Source organism: Triticum aestivum, chromosome 1A (assembly GCF_018294505.1).
Source record: "Triticum aestivum cultivar Chinese Spring chromosome 1A, IWGSC CS RefSeq v2.1, whole genome shotgun sequence".
NCBI classification, from domain to species: Eukaryota; Viridiplantae; Streptophyta; class Magnoliopsida; order Poales; family Poaceae; genus Triticum; species Triticum aestivum.
In genome coordinates, this window is record NC_057794.1 from 4,736,232 (window position 1) to 4,760,760 (window position 24,529).

The 24,529-nt window shown below is 44.0% G+C and overlaps 1 pseudogene; it reads left to right on the forward strand.

Moving 5' to 3' along the window:
• Positions 1-8,390: 8,390 nt before the first annotated feature.
• LOC123071441 (carotenoid 9,10(9',10')-cleavage dioxygenase 1-like) lies at positions 8,391-12,726 on the forward strand (annotated as a pseudogene).
• Positions 12,727-24,529: the final 11,803 nt, after the last annotated feature.

Sequence of the window (24,529 nt, forward strand, 5' to 3'; positions counted from 1 at the left end):
TGGAATAGTGTCCGGGTCTTCCACAATTGTAGCAGTTTCGCTTTCGACTAGAAGATCTTTTGTCATTGTTGGACCTTTACTTGAAGCTTCTATCTTTGCTTCTTCTCTTGTAGAACTTGTTAAAGTTCTTCACCATTAAGCTCAATTCTTCATTGAAGTTTTGTTTCTCACTTGATGATGTGGGGACTTCACATGACGCTTTGTAGGCACCACTTGATTTGTTGTGAAGTTCCTCTTTATCCTTGAGTGACATCTCATGAGCAACAATCCTTCCAATCACTTCCGTTGGTTTGAGATCTTTGTAATTGGGCATCATTTGGATCAATGTGCACACGGTATCATATTTCCCATCCAAGGCTCTTAGGATCTTGTTGATGATGAATCTATCGGTCATCTCTTCACTTCCTAAGCCGGCAATCTCATTTGTGATGAGAGCAAGCCTAGAGTACATTTCAGCGACACCTTCACCATCCTTCATTTTGAACTTGTCAAGTTGACTTTGGAGCACATCCAACTTGGATTCCTTGACGGAGTCGGTACCTTCGTGCATATCAATCAAAGTGTCCCAAATTTCCTTTGCATTCTCAAGACGTCTGATTTTGTTGAATTCTTCGGGGCACAATCCGTTGAAGAGAATATCACAAGCTTGAGCATTGTATTGCAACATCTTCAACTCATCCACGGTAGCTTCACGGTTTGGTTCTCTCCCATCAAAGAAGTCACCTTGCAAACCAACACAAACAATAGCCCATACGGCGGGGTTATGTCCAAGAATATGCATTTTCATTTTATGCTTCCAACTAGCAAAATTAGTGCCATCAAAGTAAGGACCTCTACGGTGATAATTTCCCTCGCTAGACGCCATACTCTCCTAGGTTGTGAAACCAAGGCTATGATCACCAAAAGCATGGAGATCAAGGCAAATGGAGACCAAGGCTCTGATACCACTTGTAGGATCGATAGTATGTCTAGAGGGGGGTGATTAGACTACTTGACCAAATAAAAACTTAGCCTTTTCCCAATTTTAGTTCTTGGCAGATTTTAGCTATCTTAGGACAAGTCAAGCAATCATCACACAATTCAAGCAAGCATGCAAGAGTATATTGGCAGCGGAAAGTAAAGCATGCAACTTGCAAGAATGTAAAGGGAAGGGTTTGGAGGATTCAAACGCAATTGGAGACACGGATGTTTTTCCCGTGGTTCGGATAGGTGGTGCTATCCTACATCCACGTTGATGGAGACTTCAACCCACGAAGGGTAACGGTTGCGCGAGTCCACGGAGGGCTCCACCCGCGAAGGGTCCACGAAGAAGCAACCTTGTCTATCCCACCATGGCCATCGCCCACGAAGGACTTGCCTCACTAGCAGTAGATCTTCACGAAGTAGGCGATCTCCTTGCCCGTACAAACTCCTTGGTTCAACTCCACAATCTTGTCGGAGGCTCCCAAGTGACACCTAGCCAATCTAGGAGACACCACTCTCCAAGAAGTAACAAATGGTGTGTTGATGATGAACTCCTTGCTCTTGTGCTTCAAATGATAGTCTCCCCAACACTCAACTCTCTCTCATAGGATTTGGATCTGGTGGAAAGAAGATTTGAGTGGAAAGCAACTTGGGGACGGCTAGAGATCAAGATTCATATGGTTGGAATGGAATATCTTGGTCTCAACACATGAGTAGGTGGTTCTTTCTCAGAACATATGAGTTGGAATGGTGTATGTGTTCTGATAGCTCTCCCTTTAAATGAAGAGAAGGTGCAGGGGTATATATAGCCTCCACACAAAATCCAACCGTTACACACAATTTACCAATCTCGGTGGGACCGAATCATCAAAGTTGGTCGGGCCGAAAAGGTAAACCTAGTGACCATTAGAGATTTCGGTGGGACTGACATGCAACTCGGTAGGACCGATTCGGTTAGGGTTTGGGCATAACGTAATCTCGGTGAGACCGATTACACAAACTCGGTGAGATCGAGATTGACAATAAGCTAACCAGAGAGTTGGTCAGGTAAACTTGATGGGACCGACTCGTTCTTTCGGTGAGACCGAAAAGTTACAAGAAGGAAACAGGGAGTGTACATTGCAATCTCGGTGGGACCGATTCGCTCTTTCGGTGAGACCGAAAAGTTACGAAAGGGAAATAGAGAGTTTGCAATCCCATCTCGGTGAGACCGAGATCCTTATCGGTAGGACCGAATTGCTAGGGTTTGGCAGTGGCAAAAGACAAGTGAAACTCGGTGGCGCCGGATTGGAAGAATCGGTATGACCGAGTTTGGCTTAGAGTTTAGGTCATTTGTGGCTATGGAAAAGTGGTTGAGGATTTTGGAGCATATCACCAAGCACATAAAGCAAGAGGCTCATTAAGCAACACCTCAACCCTCCTTGATAGTATTGGCTTTTCCTAAAGACTCAATGTGATCTTGGATCACTAAAATATAAAATGAAGGGTCTTGAACTTCTGAGCTTGAGCCAATTCTTTGTCCTTAGCATTTTGAGGGTTCCACTTTCACATCCATGCCATGCCAATCATTGAGCTTTCCTGAAATAATCATCTTGGAATAGCATTAGCTCAATGAGCTATATGTTGTTATGAATTACCAAAACCACCTGGAGATAGTTGCACTTTCACTGGGAAATCCTGAACACCCGGGAAGAACACGAGGCATGGGCGCTATTCCGTGGTATGAGGGGTTTTCGGACTGGAACGCCGACTACAGAACCCGTGCGAGAAAGAAGATTGCGGAGGAGAAGAAGAGGAAGATGGAGGAGGAGCAGAGGAAGCTCGACTATGAATGCCTTCAAGGCCTAGAATCAGCGCATGCGGACTTGGCAATCAAATTCCAGCGGCAGCAGGAGCAGATCGACTCACTTAGCCAGCAAAGGGGGTCTCAGCAGCTGCAGCAGCTAGCGGATGATCCAGCATTGGATACCATCGCCCCATCCATGCCGATAAGCAGCGTGGGTTCCGCCCCGTTTGACGCAATGTTGGATAGATACCCCATGGATGATATCGCGGAGAACACTAACTGCGAGCTACACTTCAAAATTAAGAACATATCCTTGAAGGTGGCGGACGGTGTTGCTTATACAAATTCCCCCGATGCAACCCGATTCCAACAGGCTATGCTCGTGTCGTGGTTGATGAGGTGGTGGACCAATATTCGGGGCTAGAGCTTGACATTCCTGGAGGTGACGAGGAGCACACACTCGGAGATGCCAAACATCGTATCATCCTATGGAGAAAGGATTGCATCATCTTTCGAAGGCCACCGACACCGCGTCACCCGACTCCTCGTCGAAGTCCGCCACCGAGTCAGCAGACTCCCGCTCCTCCAAGTCCACCAACGCGTGAGGCCACTCCTCCTCCTCCAAGTCCGGCAAAGTGTCAGGCCACTCCTCCTCCAAGTCCGACACAGCGTCAGACGTCCACTCCTCCTCCAAGTCCGGCACAACCTCAGGCCACTGCAAGTCCGGCACAGCTTCAGGCCACTCCTCCTCGTCCAACTCAGCCCCGTCAGCCATCTCCGCCGCCTCAGCAATCGCAGAAGATACACCCCGCAGCTATGGTGCATAGCGGTACGAGTCGAGGTCATAGTATAGGAAGTACAGGCGGAGGCAAGCGATATAAATATGGTCCAAACCTCACTACTCCTCTTCCTGAGAGGGCTTACGATAGGACCGAGGAGCAAACCAATGCCATAGTGCGGGCAGAAGTCGACGCCCATTTTGGACCGAAACTGCCACCGCCGCCAAGGGAGAAAGTGCCTGTGGAAGTAGTTGACCACTTCATTCGTATGGCTCAACCACCAGCTCCTAAGCCTGTTGACACAGACTATGAGCGCCACATCAGGAAGTTACATCGACAACGTCTACAGAAGGAGGCGAGCTCGAGCTCGAGCAAACAATAAGCAGCTGTCAAAAAATGCGGGAAAACCGTTGCCCAGCTGGGAGAACAGGCGGCGCAATCGATCCCCCCGCTTGTTGTGCCGCCAACAACACGTGACAGTACGCGCGCCCAATATTATTGTGGCCAAACAGTTTACGTTCCAGAGGTGGGCGATGTGGTAATAACCCAGGAGCATATAATGCAGGCTGAAACTCTCAAAATCACTGTTGGACAACTCCTCGAGATCGAGGACATGCCTGTGCTTAAAGAGGAGGAAATAAAATGGAAATATGCCCGGGGCCAACCTTTGGTCAAGCCAGAAGAGGTCAAGAAGCTCCCAACAAGAATGTATGAATTACATGAATGGTACATGGACATTACCAAGAGATCCGATCGAGAGTCCCTCATGGTGCAAGTCAAGAAGGATCATTACTACCATGAGAAACCTGTGACCGTTGAGTATTCTGAACTGTTTCAGTTATACAATCAAGACGCACTCGACAAATCTATCGTCAGTTGCTATTGTCTGTAAGTGATTTCTTTCTGTAATTTAAGTCTCAAGCTAGCTGTAGTGATCCTTTTGATCAATCATTACCTGTAATTATCCTCACTATATTCTTTTCTGTGGTATTATGCAGGATGAAGATGTATGAAATGAGAAAAGGTGGACGCTATGGCATTGGGTTCATTGACCCAAACACCGTTAATGAATACACATGGACAATAAACAAGCATCATGAAAAGCAGGTAGAGGACAGCATGCTAGAGTTCTTGAAGCACCTCAAACACAATGAAGATATACTACTTCCTTACAACTTCCAGTGAGTCACACTTTCTTGTACCACAAATTCTCTGTTTTTGCCTGCTAGCTAGCTACATGTTTTTGCTTACATATGCCCGCTTAATTAAGACATACAAACGTGGGTGCATGAAGATTTCACTGGATCTTGTGTATCATTAAAGTTGACGCCGGAACAGTTCAAATACTGGACTCACTACTCAAAGCAAATAGTGACTATAACATCTTATTTGGGAGAGTCAACAGGTAATTTCAATCATTATTAACTATATATCTCGGCCTATTTAGTTCGTTATTTCATGATATGAACTATTTAATAACCCCTTTATTCATTTTCTTTGTCGGCGGGCAGGGCTTGGGCAAGGTTCATCAGCGTCACGGAAGGCGAATGGAAACGACAGCTGAAATGGTTTCGACCCAAGGTAAGTAATTAAGTAGTACTAGCTAGCTAGCTAGCTGCCATCTCTTTAATTACCATGCTTGGTTAATTATTATCTGATCAAATTAAATTCCATTCTCGTAATAAAGGCCCTGAAGCAGGCGTAGGGGACTAATCTGTGTGCATTCTGCGTTTGCGAGAACATCGCATGATGGCGTCCGAAAGGAGCAGATCTCAAAGACAGGAATGGGTACGCTTGTCAGAACACTATTCACAATTTTTACACCATTATCGATATTAAGTCACACAACTAATACACATGCATATTGATCTCCTTCTTAACAGTTCAAAGAGGTGCGGGACAAGCTCCTAGAAACGGAGCGCGTAGAAGCACTTCAAGAGGAAATAGCGGGATTTTTGCTCGACCAGGTCATAAATACGAAGGGAGAATACTATTACCCGCTACCGCCCCCATCGACCAGGTCATGAACCACTTCCAATTGTCACCGTGCTCCGAAGGCACCAATTAGGCTAATGCCACTGGTTCCGAAGGCAACATGCATATGTACGTAGGAGAAATTGTATATAGCGATACATGTGTGTATGTGTGAATTAATATGGTTTGTGAGACATTGATGATATATATATGATTGGTTCTACTAGAAATTCTATTTATATATATATATATATATATATATTATGCATAACGTGTACAATGTGTAGTATCGTAAAATACCAGCAAACGAAAAAGAATTAAAATGGAAAACACAAAATTAAATGAAAAAGAAATCATAAAACCAAAAACCCCCAAACATTTTAGTACCGGTTGGTAATCATAAAACCAAAAACCCCCCAAACATTTTAGTACCGGTTGGTGTTACCAACCGGTACTAAAGGGCTCCTGGCCCCCGGAGCTGGCTCATGCCACGTGGTTGCCCTTCAGCACCGGTTCGTGCTGAACCGGTACTAAGGGGGGGGGGGGGGGGAGGGGACCTTTAGTGACCACACTTTAGTGCCGGTTATGGAACCGGCACTAAAGGGCCTTACGAACCGGTGCTATTGTCCGGTTCTGCACTAGTGGACCAGATGACAGGGACACTTTGGGCGGCACCTATCCTTTTGTTACGTTGCATATGATGCAATTTTTTGCATGCATTGCCCATGGATAAACAACAAATTTCGTGTTCAACAAGGACCTAACTTCACACATTATCTGTCTACGCTTGTTTCAAGCGGTTGCTCCGCGATATGCTTTTTTTGACAGGGTTGCACATCGCACAAAGACTGTCAACCATGTGCGATATGCCTTTCAGCTCAGCGACATGCAGGCAGTGATGGGCCCTATGTCCGCATGCAATGAGCGATTTAACTGTTTGGAATATGATGTTCTAAATAAAGAGTTAAGGAAGGAATGAAACATTGCAGTGTAGTGAGTTCCATATCTAGAGTTTTGTCATCTGTAGGTGTACAAAAGAAGTCCTTAAAAGCCTAGTTGTGGAGCAGAAGGCTTGGAATAATGCAAAATAAGTCTATAAAGAAAGGAGGCAATGCAACGACTAGGTCTAACAAATTTTTTTTTGAATAATTAAAACAGCAGGAGAGGCTCCTACTGTTGCTATTATAAATATATTGATGATGTTACATGGTCATGGACTAGGGAACAAGGAGACAGAGTTACATGATTGATGTATCTACCTACTTACAGTGTAAGGGTTGCTAGGAAACCCTCTAGGTCTAAGAAATTGCAGCGGCACAGTAAGTTCAGGATTTGTAAGCTTCAGTTGCGGCGTGCAGACAAAATGTGAATGCAACTTCTTGAAGAGGATCTTGAATTAATCGATGCCATGTGAGCTCCAAGCCTTGTTCTAGATGCTTCACCACGACGGGGTGGCGCCAAAATTGATCCACCAATTACCACTTGCATTGCTTCACAGATGACTGTATAACAGTATGGCTAAAGAATACTGTTATGTGTGTGTGTGCGCACGTACACCTACACTTAATTTACCAAAATTAAGTGTAGGTGTACACACACATACTTCTAGATACATCCATTTGAGCGATAAGTAATATGAATCTGAGGGAGTGCTCCAGTGCCATCCACATTAAACAACCAGCAAGAATTGATTGGACTCTTAAGTATACTCGGTGAAACGTTGCAAGATCTGGAGTTTTGTAATAAAAAAAGAGCCTTGAAAGCCTAGTTGTGCAGCAGAAGCCTTGGAAGAGTGTAATCACTATAGATAAAGGAGGCAACACAACCACTAGGACCAACAAATTATAACAACACAATAAGTTCATGATTTGAAATCTCTAGTTGCCGGGTGCAGACAAATATGTGAGTGCAACTTCATGAAGAGGATCTCAAATTGACGGATGCCATTTGAGCTCCATGCCTTGATCCACTCTCTGAAGAGGATCTCAAATAAATGGATGCCAATTGAGCTCCAAGCCTTTATCTAGTGGCGCCAAATCTGATCCACCAATCACTATTAGTAGCACTGGTGCACAGATGACTGTACAGCAGGGCTCGAGAGTACTGGTGTGCTAAAAAAACATTAAATCCTAAAGAAAGGAGGCAAAATGGCAACTAGGACTAACGAGTTGCCAAACACAGTAAGTTCATGATTTTTAAACTCCAGTTGCCGGGTGCAGACAAAATGTGAATACACTTTGTGAAGAGGATCTCGAATCAATCGATGCCATTTGAGCTCCATGCCTTGATCCACTTTGTTAAGAGGATCTCAAATAAATCGATGCCATTTGAGCTCCATGCCTTCATCTAGTGGCGCCAAATCTGATCCATGAATCACCATTAGCATTGCTGCACAGATGATTGTACAGTAGGGCTCAAGAGTACTTGTGTGTGTGTGTGTGTGTGTGTGTGTGTGTGTGTGTGTGTGTGCACGCCCACGTGTGTATGAACTTAATTTACCTATGGAATAAATTATTATTTTCCAGTGACATCCACATTGAACAGCCAACAAGAATTGATATAACTCTATATATCTTATTATGGAAACATCCAGCAGCAAGAGCACACTGCATCTTGACTACTTGCTAGTGCACTTTCTGCAAACAACGTATTATAATTAGTTTGGCCGGCAGATCTTGGCATCAGTGATGCCTCCAAGCAAATTGCTGAGATTTTTATATGGGAAAAGGGTGTTCACCCATCATGTGTCCAAACTGCTTGAATGCTACCAACCATGCCGGATATTCCGAGAAGCATGCCCACAAGAAACTTTATCCATCGATGCGCTATAAATTGAGGCCAGTCCTCGCCGCGATTGCAGGAGGACTAGTAGGCTTGTCACTATCAGAATGTGGAAAACTACACCTCCCCATACCTTGAGACAACCTTCCCGTGTCTACATACCTGCTTTCTCTCTCACTCCAAGAGCATCATCCTCGTTTGGAATCTCAAATGCTAAGGTCCTTCCCTTCCCTCCTGTTTTGAAAATTTCATGGCTTCTGTGAGTGGAGTAATTGAACCGTTTCTTGTGAGGATGTGTTTCTTGTGGGGGGTAAAAAAAAGACCGCACATCTAGCATGCATGTGTTTCTTTTCTGGTTAACCCATCATGTACTTCCAGTATATAATAATTGTAGATGTTTACTTCCTTTCTTGCTTCAGAAATCTTTGATCCAGCAGCTCCAAAGTCAGCTCTCTATCAGAATCGACGAAGCATCAAAGGAACTGAAGAATGTCCCACGGATACTTTTGGATGCAATAGTTGACTCAACCTTCAAATTTACTCATCAAGCTCTGCTCCCATCTGAGGTACTTTCATCGAGAAAACTCATTGCTCCACTGAGAATTTCCCATGCAGGAACTCTAACAATGATAACCCAAAAAATTCATCTATGCTTTAATTTTCATGAAATTAACACTACTCGTGACAAGTTTGCAGAGCAACTTTGCACCAGTAGATGAGATCGGTGGATCCATAGAAATATTCCAGCTTGAAGGGAATATACCTGAAGATTTCCCGGAGGGTGTATACATCAGAAATGGTGACCACCTAGATCATTTCTAGTTATTGTAGTAGTATTAAAGAAGTGTAGCAGGAGTGAGGAACTGAAGATCACAGACAGTAAGCTAAGTGTCAGATAATTACAACAGGTTCCAATCCCCTCTTTGGCGCTCTTCAATCGACTGCCTCAATATTTGGAGAGTCAAATGACATATGGGTTGAGGGCGAGGGCATGCTCCATGCCCTGTACTTCACCAAGAACCCTTCAGCTTCTTGGTCAGTCTCCTATGCTAATGGCTATGTGCAATCCGAAACATTGAAGATTGAACGAGACAGCCAGAAACCATGCTTTCTCCCTGCCGCCCAGGGGGACTCTGCAGCTGTCATCTCCGCCTACATTCTCAACTATGTAAGTAACAGTTTGCAAACCCACATTATATGAGGTGTTTATTAGATGAACCCCTAACCCGAACTGAGTAATCATCCAATGCAGCTAAGGTTTGGCAAGGTGAACAAGAACACCAGCAACACCAATGTGTTTGAGCATGCGGGCAAGGTGTACGCTGTTGCTGAGAGTCATCAGCCCCAGGAATTCTGCATACAAAATCTAGAGACAGGCAATACATGGGCTATCCATGAGGAATGGGATCGACCATGCACATCTCACCCAAAGGTATTGACGACCAGTAGCTGTATCCATTCTCACATAAGCTGCATGGTGAACAAGAACACTAGGGGCCGGTTCTTTTGGGCGGCTTAAATAATAAGTTGCCTCTCCCCAGTTTTAGAAATAATGCACCCCTAAATTTGTTGAATGATTAAGAGAGGCGGCTTATGATAAAAGTTGGGGTGGAAGTGGGTTTTTTTTTAAGCTGCAAAAAGAACTGGCCCTGCCCCTAATTTAAACATGTAAGTAAATGCCACAAGATTAGAACTGCTAAAAAAGGTACAAGTAGTGTAGCCACGTAATAATTTGATCCTGCAACTTGAGAAGAACAACATATTGAAGTGTCTTTCATTCCAGCAAAGACATGTTGATACAAATCATATACAACTAAATAAGTGTTTCCATCGCAGAGAAAAACTAAATAAATGTTTCACACTTAATTTTCTCTCTCAACATGCAAACATGCCATCTCAACATGCAACCATGCATAGGAAAAAAAGAGCCGTTCCGATTCTATTATGCTACTTATATTTAAAAAAATATTTTACAACTATACAATAAATCATATGCATTTTAGCTTTATTTATAGTTTCAGTTCTCATATTATTAAGCCAAATATTCATGTTTCATGCAACCAAATCTCATTTAGATGTATTGTAACCAATTCGCGTAGCAGTGTGCGGGGTATCATTTAGCTTATTCGAAAACATGTGTCATATTTACAAATTAAATGAAGTGTCAAAAATAATCAGTATAATGTTTCAGTTACATTTGTGTTTTGCATATATCAGTAAGTATCTTAGTTCAAATAGTAAATCAATAATTGAGCCAAGGTATGACATGGAATGGGATGCAATACATACCATGAAAGCTTACGACCAATGTGACATTTAGCTATCATGTTCGTTTAATTTCTTGCTGGTGCAACCATTTCTGCATGATGACCCATCAGTGCAAATACATTTTTCCACTTCAATGAGAAGTATGTATAACGTTTATCCAAGCCCTGTAAATATATGTTTTAGGCAATGAGAATGGATATGTTTCGAGTGACCTACAAGTTTGTATGTATGTAGATCACTTTGCTCCATATTTCCACACACCACCACCACCACTTTGCATGTATGTATGATCACTTTGTTCCATATTTCCAAACACACGCACATCATGTTGTCCTTGTTCAGTCCATCTAATTGCTTTGTGGCACTTTGTTCAAATGGCCGTAGGTAGCTCCAGGGTCAGGGGAGCTTGTCATCTTTGGTTCAGATGCAAAGAAGCCTTTCCTAGTTGTTGGGGTTATCTCAGGTAATTCATTCTACTTCTTTACAATTTTTACCATCTTCGGTGTGCCATGATAGAAAAAAAAAGGCTTTCTATTTGATTGCAGATGATGGAACCAAACTAAAACATAAAGTTGACCTCGAGCTAGACAGACCTACACTTTGTCATGACATAGGAGTCACTAGAAGGTATGTGAATTCAAGAAATATCATTCGCATTGCTCCCTGCAATTTATTGAATTTAGTGCATACTATTGGTTAAATTTTAACGTGTCAATGAGCGACACTAGAATATTCCTAGACTAGTATATTCAGTTAATCAATGAAAGCAACTCACGTTTATTGTTCTCTTGATATAGGTGCAACATAATCATGGATTTACCACTTACTGTCGACATCAGCAGACTCACTACAGGTGGTCAGTAAGTATTCCAATTAAACTTATCCCAATAAAGAAGCTCTGTCTTAATTTGTGCTACAAAGCTAAATAGTACTCCTCGCATCGGCTAATCGAATTTGAGAAGGAAGGTTATGCAAGAATTGGGGTTATGCCCCGCTATGGCGACGCAGAGTCAGTTGAGTGGTTCGATGTTGAACCATGTTGCATGTTTCATCTTATCAACTGCTTTGAGGAGGGTGATGAGGTACATATACAGTATTCTTTGGGTTGGTAACTTTTTCAATTATACTTGTATTTGTATTGAATTTGGTTAAACAAAATATGTTTTTAACAACTATCCGCGCTAAAAATTTCATCCTTTCCTGCCGACTTAGGTTGTTGTCCAGGGACTCTGTTCGGCCGATTCGGTCATACCAGGCCCCAGACTAAACAAGCTCGGCGTACTTCCTGAAAGATCTCAACTTACAGGAGATGGAAATAAAATGAAGCAGGGAATTAGTGAGAAATTATTCTCTCGCTTATATGAATGGAGATTAAACCGAGAAAAAAAGACTGTCTCAGGAGAATATTTGACCGGAAGGGAGTGCTCCTTGGAATTCCCAATGATCAACAACAACTACACAGGCGTGCGTCATAGTTATGCCTATGCACAAATAGTGGATTCTATAACAAGATCTGGAGAAGGATGTGGAAAAGGTATTGCTTAAATGAAACCACATTTTATAATTTTGTGTGTTTACACAATATTGTGCATACCAACTTGATTGATTTTCTCTTTTCATATATCGCAGTACTCCCAAAATATGGAGGGTTTGCAAAATTATGCCTCAACGAGAGAGGCAAAATAACAGAGGTATGTACAATTCTTCTTTGTGCATCATTTCAGCTACTATTTAATCTATATTCCGTAACTCAAATGGAAGATGTAGACCAGACCTCAGCCAAAGATCTGATAAAGACGGAAATCCATCGACTGGGTGAAGATCAGTTCTGCTCTGGATCATCATTTGTTCCAAGAGTTCATGGCTTGCATGAAGATGATGGGTGGATAATTTCTTTTGTACATGACGAAGTAACAAATACATCACAGGCAAGTTTTCATGGCAACACAACATATATACACCCTAGTTTCAATATCAAAGACATGTGAGTTAAATTGTGAAGCTTTATGCCCTATATCGCAGGTGCACATTATTGACACCCAAAGATTTGAAGGTGCTCCTGTTGCCAAAATAACATTGCCACACAGAGTTCCTTATGGCTTTCATGGAACTTTCATCCATAGCAACACAGCTGAGAAAGAGAATAATGAACAAGCTAGAAACTCGACATCTTAGAGCCTATATATATTGAATTGGGTCTTTCTAAGTACTTGTTAGGCACACCCGTATTTCTTCATCATCAATTCGACCAAGGGCATGTAAGCTATGTGCCACAAAAAGAATATCATTAGAAACTTATTCTCCTTGTTGAAGGAGTGGTCTTGCAATTCGAGAGGTGATCTCTAGGATGAAAACATGTGTGCTGGCCTTCACTAGTTGTTTTCAACAATATTGTCGTATGAGTGTCTCATACTTCTCGAAGGCATTGTCTTGGTGCTCCAACTGACACATGGACCATTTGATGGTTGTGGGTATGTGTCCTTTTGTAGGTGGGATTCGCCAATGTTATCCACCGCATGTCATATTCTTACCTTTTGTAAGTAGTTTGGGTACGAAGTGTTAGACGCCATTTGAATAAAATTTGGTCATGTGTATAGCTTTGCCTACTCGGTTTCCAGCTGGGCTTGATGTCTGGATACACGATGCTCTACATCTGGATTCTGCATGTATTTTGGGGACAATCTTATCTCACGGTCAGCACAACGACATACGACTATCTCCTGCTCCAGTGTGGAGGCAGAATATAGCAGTTGTCTCCGATTCATGTTAGTCACGATAGATTTTGCAGGAGCTTCGACAACCAATATCGACTGACACCATTGTCTATTGTGACAACGTCCGGGTCGTTTACTTGTCCGCTAACCATGTTCAGCATCGACGTACCAAACATGTCGACCTAGATATTCACTTCGTTCGGGAGAAGGTCGCAATTGGCGATGTTCGCGTCTTACATGTGCCCTCTTCCTTTCAGTTCACATACATCTTCACGAAGGGCTTACCTACTGCTCTCTTTCAAGAATTTTGATCCAGTCTTCAGGTTGAGTCCTCTCCCGGTTCACACTGCGCGGACGTGTTAGAGTCCAGTACACCGACGGCACCCCATCTTGGAGCCCATGCAAAGCTATCTCCACATGGATAGCTTCCATGTATATTTACGTACTTGTGTTGTAATCAAACTCTATAACCATCTGATGCTATAAATACATGAGGCTAGCCGAGGCCGGCGTTTTCCCTGTTACAAATCTAAACAAACTAGGGACAGTTTAGCTTTATCTCAGCCAACCGAATGCAACCAAGTCCATCTAGATACAAGTCTATTCTTACACTCCTGCCAAGAGCTCATCTGCAACGGTGGACTTACAAGTGTAGCTTTCCAATTCAGGAGGGCTGTGTGTTGAAACCTCAGTGAGATCCCTCCGTGGCGTGGCGCATGTTCTTTCTGCGAGAGGAGAAGGCACGGGCCGAGAGAAGCAGGAAGAGATTGAACAAGGCTCGTATTTTGCAGCGAAAAGACGAGTTTGCATGTTGTGTTTTCGTTTAGGGATGTGATTTTGCCGAACACGGTAACTATTTATATTTAACCAGTGTGTGTGTTGTCGTCGGCCAGTAAGTCAGTCGAAACACAGCAGTTGAGTCGACGCTGCTGCTATAAACATTCATGTGCGCGTCAGCTCTGCAGGAAGTCTGTGGCTGCAGCTTTTGTGGAATTCAAAGCCTGTACAGCCAAGCAGCATCTTCACCACACAAGCTGAAGAAAAAGGAAAACCAAGCTCAAGTGGGTTACTGATGTTTTCTGTAGTCTTTACCTACTAATAAAGCAGCTATCGTTTCTGGTCGTCCGTCATTAAAAATACCCTTCAAATTGATAAAAATTATCCACCAATGCCACCCGTAAGTAGAAAACAATTCAATTTTTCGGACCAAAAATCGCCGCCTCCTTCATTGTTTTATAGAGGAGCGACGAGTAGACTACATAGAAAAACGAGTGGCAGAGTGGTTGGCCGATCGATCTTCTGGCGATGAGACTAGAGTTTGATCCCCAGCTCTCACACTTTTTATCTTTCTTTTCTCACGCATGTCCTATCCATGTATGTGTTCATGGGCCGGCCCATTTGTGGGGCTTTACTTGCTTGTTTTTTTATTTTACTTTTTTGTCCTTTCTTTTCTCATTATGTTTTCTTTCTTATTTCTTCTTTAAATTAATTTGTGATTTTAATATTCTAAAAGTTGCGAGTTTTTAAAAATAAAATGTTTGAGAAATCATAAAATATATGTGAATTCAAAATTTTTTAGAAAATCATAAAAAAATTGCATATTCAAAAAATGTTGGTGGTTTTGCTTTTTTGTCTTTTCTTTTCTCATTATGTTTTCTTTCTTCTTTCTTCTTTAAATTAATTCGTGATTTTAATATCCTAAAAGTTGCGAGTTTTCAAAAATAAAATGTTTGAGAAATCATAAAATATATGTGAATTCAAAAATGTTTAGAAAATCATAAAAAAATTGCAGATTCAAAAAATGTTGGTGGTTTTGCTTTTTTGTCTTCTCTTTTCTCATTATGTTTTCTTTCTTCTTTAAATTAACTTGTGATTTTAATATTCTAAAAGTTGCGAGCTTTCAAAAATAAAATGTTTGAGAAATCATAAAATATATGTGAATTCAAAAATGTTTAGAAAATCATAAAAAAATTGCAGATTCAAAAAATGTTGGTGGTTTTGCTTTTTTGTCTTTTCTTTTCTCATTATGTTTTCTTTCTTCTTTCTTCTTTAAATTAATTCGTGGTTTTAATATTCTAAAAGTTGCGAGTTTTCAAAAATAAAATGTTTGAGAAATCATAAAATATATGTGAATTCAAAAATGTTTAGAAAATCATAAAAAAATTGCAGATTCAAAAAATGTTGGTGGTTTTGCTTTTTTGTCTTTTCTTTTCTCATTATGTTTTCTTTCTTCTTTCTTCTTTAAATTAATTCGTGGTTTTAATATTCTAAAAGTTGCGAGTTTTCAAAAATAAAATGTTTGAGAAATCATAAAATATATGTGAATTCAAAAATGTCTAGAAAATCATAAAAAAATTGCAGATTCAAAAAATGTTGGTGGTTTTGCTTTTTTGTCTTTTCTTTTCTCATTATGTTTTCTTTCTTCTTTAAATTAATTCGTGGTTTTAATATTCTAAAAGTTGCGAGTTTTCAAAAATAAAATGTTTGAGAAATCATAAAATATATGTGAATTCAAAAATGTTTAGAAAATCATAAAAAAATTGCAGATTCAAAAAATGTTGGTGGTTTTGCAAAACTGTTCGCAAAATTAAAAAGAATCACAATTTTGAAAAAAATGGTCGGGTAATAAAATCATGTTCATGATTTTGAAAAAATGATTGTGTATTCAAAACATATTCCGGAATATGAAAAAAATGTACAATACATTTTAGAAAATGTTCACAAAAATAAAAATAAATATTTTGTTTTTTTAATTTGTTTCCCAATTTTAAAGAAAAGTTCATCGATTGAAAAAAGTTTGGTTAGTAAAAAAATGTTAATGAATTTGAAACCGGTTCATACATTTAAATAGTTTTGTAAACAAAAGTAATGTTCATGATTATTTTGAGAAAATCATAAATTTCAAAAAAAAGTTTGTCGGTTCGAAAAACTGTTCACTGATTCAAAAGTATTTTATGTCTAGGATTTGATTAGTTTTTCGAAAGTCTTTATATGTCTTGGCGTTGGGAATAGTTCGTAGTCAATGAGATTTGTTTTTTAAGTTTTAAATGTTCCCTTGCACAACATAATGACAAATGTGGCATACACTGACAAACTCATAGCCTTGGGATTTACCGCATCGAATATATTGTGATCACGTGGACATCGCGATCATCATCGGCTAGGGTGAGAAAAAAATGGCAACATGATGAGCCACTGTGTTAAAATAGAGTGCACTCATATACCAGGATATTGGGTCATACTTATTTGGTTAGCCATAATTTTTTGTATCCCGTTGCAACGCACGGGCATATTTGCTAGTAATAATCAAAAGGGTGCCAGATCCTGCATAGAATAGATGCTAAATTTGCTGCACAGAGAAGTAAGTAGGTAGGCACTGTAAGTACGTGTCAGCTGAAACAAGCCTTGTTGGAAGTCATGTACGTGTCCGAGGGAAAATGAGGCAGTCGCTGCAACTTGTGGAATTCAAAGCCATAGTACAAGCAAGCAGCATCCTGACCACACAAACTGAAGAAAAATTCCGCTGCTATCGCTTTCTGTACGTCTGCGCATGTACCAACATGCCAATATTCCTGTTAGAAGGGATAGAGAGAGATTGGTGGAATCGTTGATTATATTGCTTGAGCCTCTTGAGCATATATATAGGAGTATATGGTTAACTTGGAGTACAAGACAAGCCGGAACATATCCTAGTCTATCTCTTATTTCCTAACTAAACATAATACTCAACAATTCCCAAGTATGCCCCATTGTAATTTACATGTAGTTGAAAGTGTGCGAATTATTACTGCTTCCATACATTTTGTAGCTCATAGCAGTCCATAGTGCATACAGATGCATCCTGTTGTATTAACAAAAATACAACATGGGGCTACAATCCTTTTTTTCTGAGGGACATAGAAAAGGGATATACGTGGTGTGCGAATAGAAAGCTCGAACAAGGGCTTCTATTTTTTTATTTATTTTTTTAAAAAGGGGTGATTCCCCGGCCTCTGCATCAGAAAGATGCATACGGCCCTCTTATTAATCAAATAAAGTAGTGTCAACATGGTTCCAAAGGTCTCCAAATAATAAAAAAGCACAGACAGCTCACACAGAGCCAAAAAGGTGCTAAAAACACCAACTAGCCGAGAAAAGATGCCACAACCGGCTGGCTAAAAAATAGATAGGAAATCTAAGTGCCTATCCTATTACATGACCGCCATCCAAACCGGTTGAAAATATCCCGAGCTACCATCTCCCAGCGAAAAGACCCAGTAACCAAATGCTCCCTGGCCTCCGCCTGGGTGAGTAGCGACCACGAACGGATCAGTGCCGTAGTTCGGGATATGACCTGCAAAAAATGTATACATGATATTCTGTTAAAAACCAAATCATTTCTGCAAGTCCAGATAGTCCACAGCAAAGCACAAACCCCAACCCGAATATGTCTCGCTAAGTTAGGCTCAATCCCATTAAGCCATGTCCCAAATAACGCATAAACAGAATTTGGTGGATTGATACTAAAAGCAATGTGGACCGTCTGCCAAAGTACCTTGGCTAACGGGCAATCAAAAAAGAGATGTTTGATAGTCTCATCCCGAGCACAGAAACTACACCTAGTAGGTCCTGTCCAATTACGCTTTATGAGGTTGTCCTTAATTAAAATAACTTGTTTATGGACAAACCACATAAACACTTTTATTTTTAAAGGAACTTTGACATCCCAAACATGCTTGGACGTAGGAATGGAGTTTGAGTTAATAACATCAATATACATTGATTTAACCGTAAATACTCCAGATTTAGTCAGTTTCCAGCGTAATTCATCGGGTTGTTGTGAAAGCTGGATTTCCATCAGTCTCCTAACTAGATGGAGCCATTGTTCCCAACGATTGCCCGCTAGCGTTCGTCTGAACTGAATATTAAGGGGGATCGATTGAAAGACCGATGCAACGAACACCTCACGTCGTTGTGCAATGCGGTATAAAGACGGATATTGGATGGCCAAGGGTGTCTCGCCAAGCCAAGTATCCTCCCAGAAACGTGTACTCGTGCCGTTTCCAATAACAAACTTCGCCCTATTAAACAATGATTGTTTGACTTTCATCAAGCCTTTCCAGAAAGGGGAATCGGTCGGCCTGACAGTAACCTGTGACAAAGTTTTGGTCTGGAGGTACTTGCTGCGAAGGATTTGAGCCCACATAGCATCATTCTCCAATGAGAGCTTCCACAACCACTTGCTAAGAAGGCATTTATTCTTAACTTCTAGATTCTCAATACCTAGACCCCCTTGGTCTTTCGGTCTACAGATGATGTCCCATTTAGCAAGCCAATATTTTCTTTTAAGATCATCACCCTGCCAAAAGAAACGCGATCGATAGAAGTCCAGTCTCTTCCTAACCCCAACTGGGACCTCAAAGAACGATAGGAGAAACATTGGCATACTCGTGAGCACCGAGTTAATTTGGATTAATCGGCCTCCGTATGACATGAGCTTACCCTTCCAACCACTCATTTTTTTCTCAAACCGATCCTCGATGCACTTCCACTCTCTGTTAGTCAGCCTACGATGGTGGATTGGAATCCCCAGGTAAGAGAAGGGTAACTCGCCCAACTCACACCCAAACAATTGCCTATAAGCCTCCTGTTCATCTTTGGCCCTACCAAAGCAGAACAGCTCGCTCTTATGAAAGTTAATCTTTAACCCGATCAATTGTTCAAATAGGCATAACACCAGCTTCATATTTCTCGCCTTGGCCAAGTCATGCTCCATAAAGATGATTGTATCATCAGCGTACTGAAGGATGGATACACCTCCATCAATTAGATGAGGTACCAATCCACCTACTTGACCATTTTCCTTAGCCCTTCCTATCAAAATTGCTAACATGTCCACCACAATGTTAAACAAGATAGGGAACATCGGATCTCCTTGTCTTAGGCCTTTATGTGTCTGGAAGTAATGACCTATGTCATCATTAACTTTAATTCCCACACTACCTTTTTGCGTAAATGATTCAACCTGTCGGCGCCAGGCTTCATCAAAACCTTTCATACGCAATGACTGTTAGAGGAATGGCCATTTGACCTTATTGTACGCTTTCTCGAAATCCACCTTAAAAATTACTCCATCTAATTTTTTGGAATGGATTTCATGGAGTGTTTCATGCAGGACGACCACCCCTTCAAGGATATTTCTGTCCGGCATGAAAGCAGTTTGAGACTGCTGCACCACAGAATGCGCAATCTGTGTGAGTCTGTTTGTCCCGACCTTGCTGAAAATTTTGAAACTAACATTGAGGAGACAGATCGGCCTGAATTGCTCAATCCTCACCGCATCCGTCTTCTTGGGAAGCAGTGTGATAGTCCCAAAATTCAAGTGAAATAATTGAAGCTGGCCACAGAACAGATCCTGGAACATAGGTAGTAAATCCCCCTTAATAATGTGCCAGCACTTTTTATAGAACTCTGCCGGGAATCCATCCGGTCCGGGAGCCTTATTGTTTTTCATCTGTGCAATAGCATCAAACACCTCCTTCTCCGAGAACGGGGCAACCAGAATATCATTATCGGCAGCCGATATCTGAGGCACATCCTCAGTCCTGGACTCATCAAGGGACACACAATTCTCCTCCGGAGGTCCAAACAACTGCTTATAATAGTCGGTAATATATGTTTTTAGGTTGTCCTGGCCTAAAATAGTACCCTCGTCTTGCTCAAGCTGAAAGATACGCCTCTTTCTGTGCTTGCCATTGGCTATCAAATGGAAGAACTGAGTATTCGCGTCCCCTTGGACTACTTTGCAGACTTTAGCACGCAAAGCCCACTTCAATTCTTCTTCGCGGAGCAGTTCTTTCAACCTCTTCTCCGCCTCATTTTTAGCCTGAAGCTCAGTTGACGTTAAGATAGTGGATTGGCCTGTATGTCTAGGGCCTGTATAAGAGCACGGAGTCTATCCTTTTCCATCTTATACACACCACTGAGGTTCTTAGCCCAGCCCCGTAAGAAACTCCTTAAATGCCTAATCTTAGGGCCTGTTCGGAAATGGCCCAGCTCCTCTGAATCCTCAACTCCCGCTCCTCCACCCAAAATGCTGCTCCTTCTAAAAAATAGCACTAAAAAAAACTGTTCGGCAACAGCTTCGCTCCCGATCCAGGAGGAGAGGCAGAACTACATAAACGAGCGACTCAGGCGCGGCCGCTCCAACCGTTTTCCACTTGGCGGTGGCAATTCTTCCGTAAATCTTATCAACTCTGTGATTTTCCAGATCTGAGATCCTGAAAACTGTAGCTCCGTGGAATTGCACTGTAGCCTGCTCCGCTCCAGATTTTCAACTCCGCAGAGTTCGGGCGTTCGGCGCCGCTCCACCGGCTCCACAAGCGGAGTTGAGGAGTGGAGGGAGTCCAAACACACCCTTATTCTGCCAACGCTCTAACGCAGTCTTGCCTCCAACACCTCTATCCCACTCCCTGGCAATCAAATCCAAAAACCCCTCACGTTCAAACCATGACATCTCGAAGGAGAAGGTGTTCTTGTTACCCACATGGTTCGGCTCACCTGAGTCCACGAACAATGGGGTATGATCAGATATTCCCCTTGAAAGAGCTTGCACCGTCACCAGAGGGAACTTTTGTTCCCACTCCACGCTCGCAAGAACTCGATCAAGTTTTTCATAGGTTGGGTGTGGCAGAGCATTAGCCCAGGTGAACTTTCTACCAGAAAGCTCTATCTCTCTCAGATCCAAGCTTTCAATAATGGTATTGAACATAAACGACCATCTGCCGTCAAAGTTATCATTGTTCTTCTCCTCTCTCCTCCTGATGATATTGAAATCACCTCCAACTAAAATTGGAAGTTGTTCTGACCCACAGATATGAACCAGGTCTGCCAGAAACTCCGCTTTAAGTTCGGGCTGTGCGGCACCATACACCGCCACCAAAGCCCAGTTAAAACCGTCTATCCTAGACCTGACTCGAAAGTTCACCACGAAGTCGCCCATCACTACACTTCGGACTTCAATCGAATCGCATCTCACACCCAGTAAGATACCACCCAACCTTCCTCGCGGAGGGAGGCAATGCCAATCAAAATCAATACCACCCACCAAAGAAGAGAGAAACTGGGGTGCAAAGTTATCTCTACCCGTCTCCGATAGAGCAACAAAATCTACCCTCTGTTCTAAAGCTGCCTCAGCAAGGAATCTTCTTTTAGCCAAGTCCTTCAGACCTCTGCTATTCCAAAATATTCCTCTCATAATTCATCATGGAATTTTTTAGTGGTTCGAATCCTAGCACTCCTACGAACTGCGGATACTAGGTTCTGTCGCCCGGTCCTCATAACCGGGTTCACAAATATTACTATCATTAATCTCTAGGGGTACATCATCTTCGTCAGAGTCATGATTGGGTGGTGCTAAATCCGCACATAGATTATCTAGCACTCTGACCCCTAACGCATCAATCTCATCATCCTTCATTGGTTTAACGGCTGCAAGATTATGAATAGTCTCTAAGGCACGTTCCGCCTCCAAATCTAATAAATCATTCACCGAATTGGAAATCTCACTATCCGTAGCACCTAGTGAAACTCCTAATTGGTTTGCATTATTTATAATCTCCTCATTAGAAAAATGCAATAAGGAATTAGATAGGTTGATGGACATACCGGAAGACAAAGCAGCCTCCTGAAGCTTGGCCGCCCTCATAGCGCACCGCTGCTGCATATCATCCACCTCGGGGATGTCGAAGATGCGAGCACTCATCCATCTCCCCTCGGCGATAGGGTCCGGGATCCCGCCAAACGCGACAACCTCCTCCCTAGTAACACCTGGCACAGAGTCCCTCAAAGGCTGTACCGGGGTTACCAGAGAAGGCGTCTACGGGCTCCCGATCCCCTTAGACGGGAGTCCCACACTAGGGACCCTGGCCATGGGTAGGAGCGAAGAGGAGATGACGGGGGCCGCCTGCCCGCGTCCTCCTTCGACCTCAGCCACCGGCTCAGACTTATGAGCCATCGGCGAGGGAGAGACGGTCCTCCTGATCATCGAGGGCGAAGGGGGAGACAAAGCCTCCTGCCCCAGCACCCCCAGCGCAGCTGCTGCCGCGGTGGTTGCCGCCACCGTCGGGGAAGCAGGAGCTGAGGCCGCCTGCCTCGGGCTCCCGCTCCCCGCACCGGCCGACCCACACGGGGCCGGCGTGACCGACGCCGCTAAGAGCGTGGTGGGGTGGGTAGAGGGCGAGGCCACCTGCCCCGAAGCTCCTCCCCCACGACCCATCTTGCCCGTAGACGCCGACACCGGAGTCGCGTCCACATGGGGCGCCAGGACAAGAGAAGCTCCCTCCGGACTCCTCTCCGTAGCTCCGACCAAAGACCTTGCCGGCCGTCCAGCAAACAATCCAGCATCCCCCTCGAACTCCAACGGGGGGAGCGTGTGCTCAAGAGAATCATCAGAATCTACCCGGTCACTCCATAGTCTGGGAGGTGCCGAGGCTGGCTCAAAGGACCCAAAAGGCAGAGTAGTCATGGGCACCGCTGGGGAAGCTGCAGGCTCAACCCCGGTCCCAGCCCCAGGCAACTGAGAAGAACCCTTAGACCCCTCGCGCGTGGGCTGATCGGACGGTGCCCCCTCGGCCCCGGCATTGCCATCACTGTCGTGCATGTGAACATCGTTACCATTATCCGCATCATCAAATAAAGCAGTGTCCTCAAACTCGATGTCTAGCGGGAACACCTCTCCCCTGTAGGTCCAGTTGACCTTATCGGGCACGAACTCAATATCCAGAACACTCACTAATAGCCGGGCCACCCCATGGGCACGTGTGAAAGCCATATCCACTTTTTCTGTCTTCCCCACCATGATTCCCATACTAGCCACACTCGAGCGTCCTGCAGAGGCTTAGATGGGGCCCCTGTAAACTGCAACTAGACCTGCGTAAGCGGCTTTCCCTTAGGCTCAACTTGCTTCCACTCGTGGAACTCCAGGATACACTTAGTATCGGGTACTCTACATAAGCCAAAGCTCAACAATCTCTGCAAATCATCCACAGTTGGGAACTCAACCTTAAAAGACCTGTCCTCAATAAGCACCAATTCCCATCGAAAATCCCCGGGAGCCAGGTCCTGAAGCCTCCTCACAATCTGTGCCTCAGTCACCTCGCCCTGGGTTGCTTTCACAATCCCGGTAGTCAAGCTCAGGGTATCCTCCGGGACCTCTCTCGCCGCCGGGGACTCAAAAAACATGAGCTCAGCACAATAGACTCCATACATATTCAGCGTCGGAGGCAGGTCACGCAACAATGGGCACTCCCCGAGTCATGTGCAGGCTTGCCACACGACTCGCACAGCTGGGCCACACACTCAGCAATGAAGTGGCCCTTCTCACCGCAACGGTAACAAATAATTCTCTCCTTCTTACGTGCATATTTGGACGCCCTGTCGGTATCAGTCCTGTCAGTAGTCTCATCCACCATCCCAGCCTCAGGAACCTCGACACTAGCCAAGGTGTTAACCACCTCCATCGCCTGGGCAGGAAGCTTAGTGGAAGTATGGTCAGACTCCACTGCAGGCGTCGCAGGATCAACTGCCCTGGGCGGGGGCGGTCGGCGAAATCTTCCACGGCCCCCACCCCGACCACCACGATGTCCTTGAAAGCCTCCTCTATGACGGTGATCCGGGCCAGAAGCCCCCTCGACAAATCCACCTGCCGGACCGAGAAACGGTCTCTCAGTAGACCCGTCACTCTGCCAGGCATATCCGCGACCTCCTCCTGAGGAGGAAGAACCTCGATGCCGTCCTTCCCCATATGCATCATACCCGTCATCCCCCCACTGGCCTCGGAGCAGATCATTGGGCTGTTTGTTGCTAGAATCCTGCGTCGTGAGCGTCGCACCCACACGGTTCTGAGGCGGTCTTGCGACGTAGTGGGGCGGCGGAGCGGCACGATGCGGACCGCCCGCCGGCTTCTGCACCACCCCAGGCGCAGTACTGCCGTGGCCAGCCGGAACAACAGCAGGCACGACCGGCGCAGGCGGCCGGGGGGCAGCACGTCCCGCAGCTGGCAGGGCCACGGGCGCCCCTCCCAGCGCTGGCGGTCTCAGCCTGCCTCGCCCTGCAGCAGGTGGCATCTGCCCCGAAGGCCGGCTACTCTGGTTGCCAGCGCCTCGGCCCGGATGAGCCAGGGCCACCCCGCCCCCCGCCGGCGGCCTCTGACCAACAGCCGGCACTGGCGGCAAAGCCGGCCCGCCCCTTCCTGCAGAATTGGTATTCGGTGGAGGCGGCGGCGC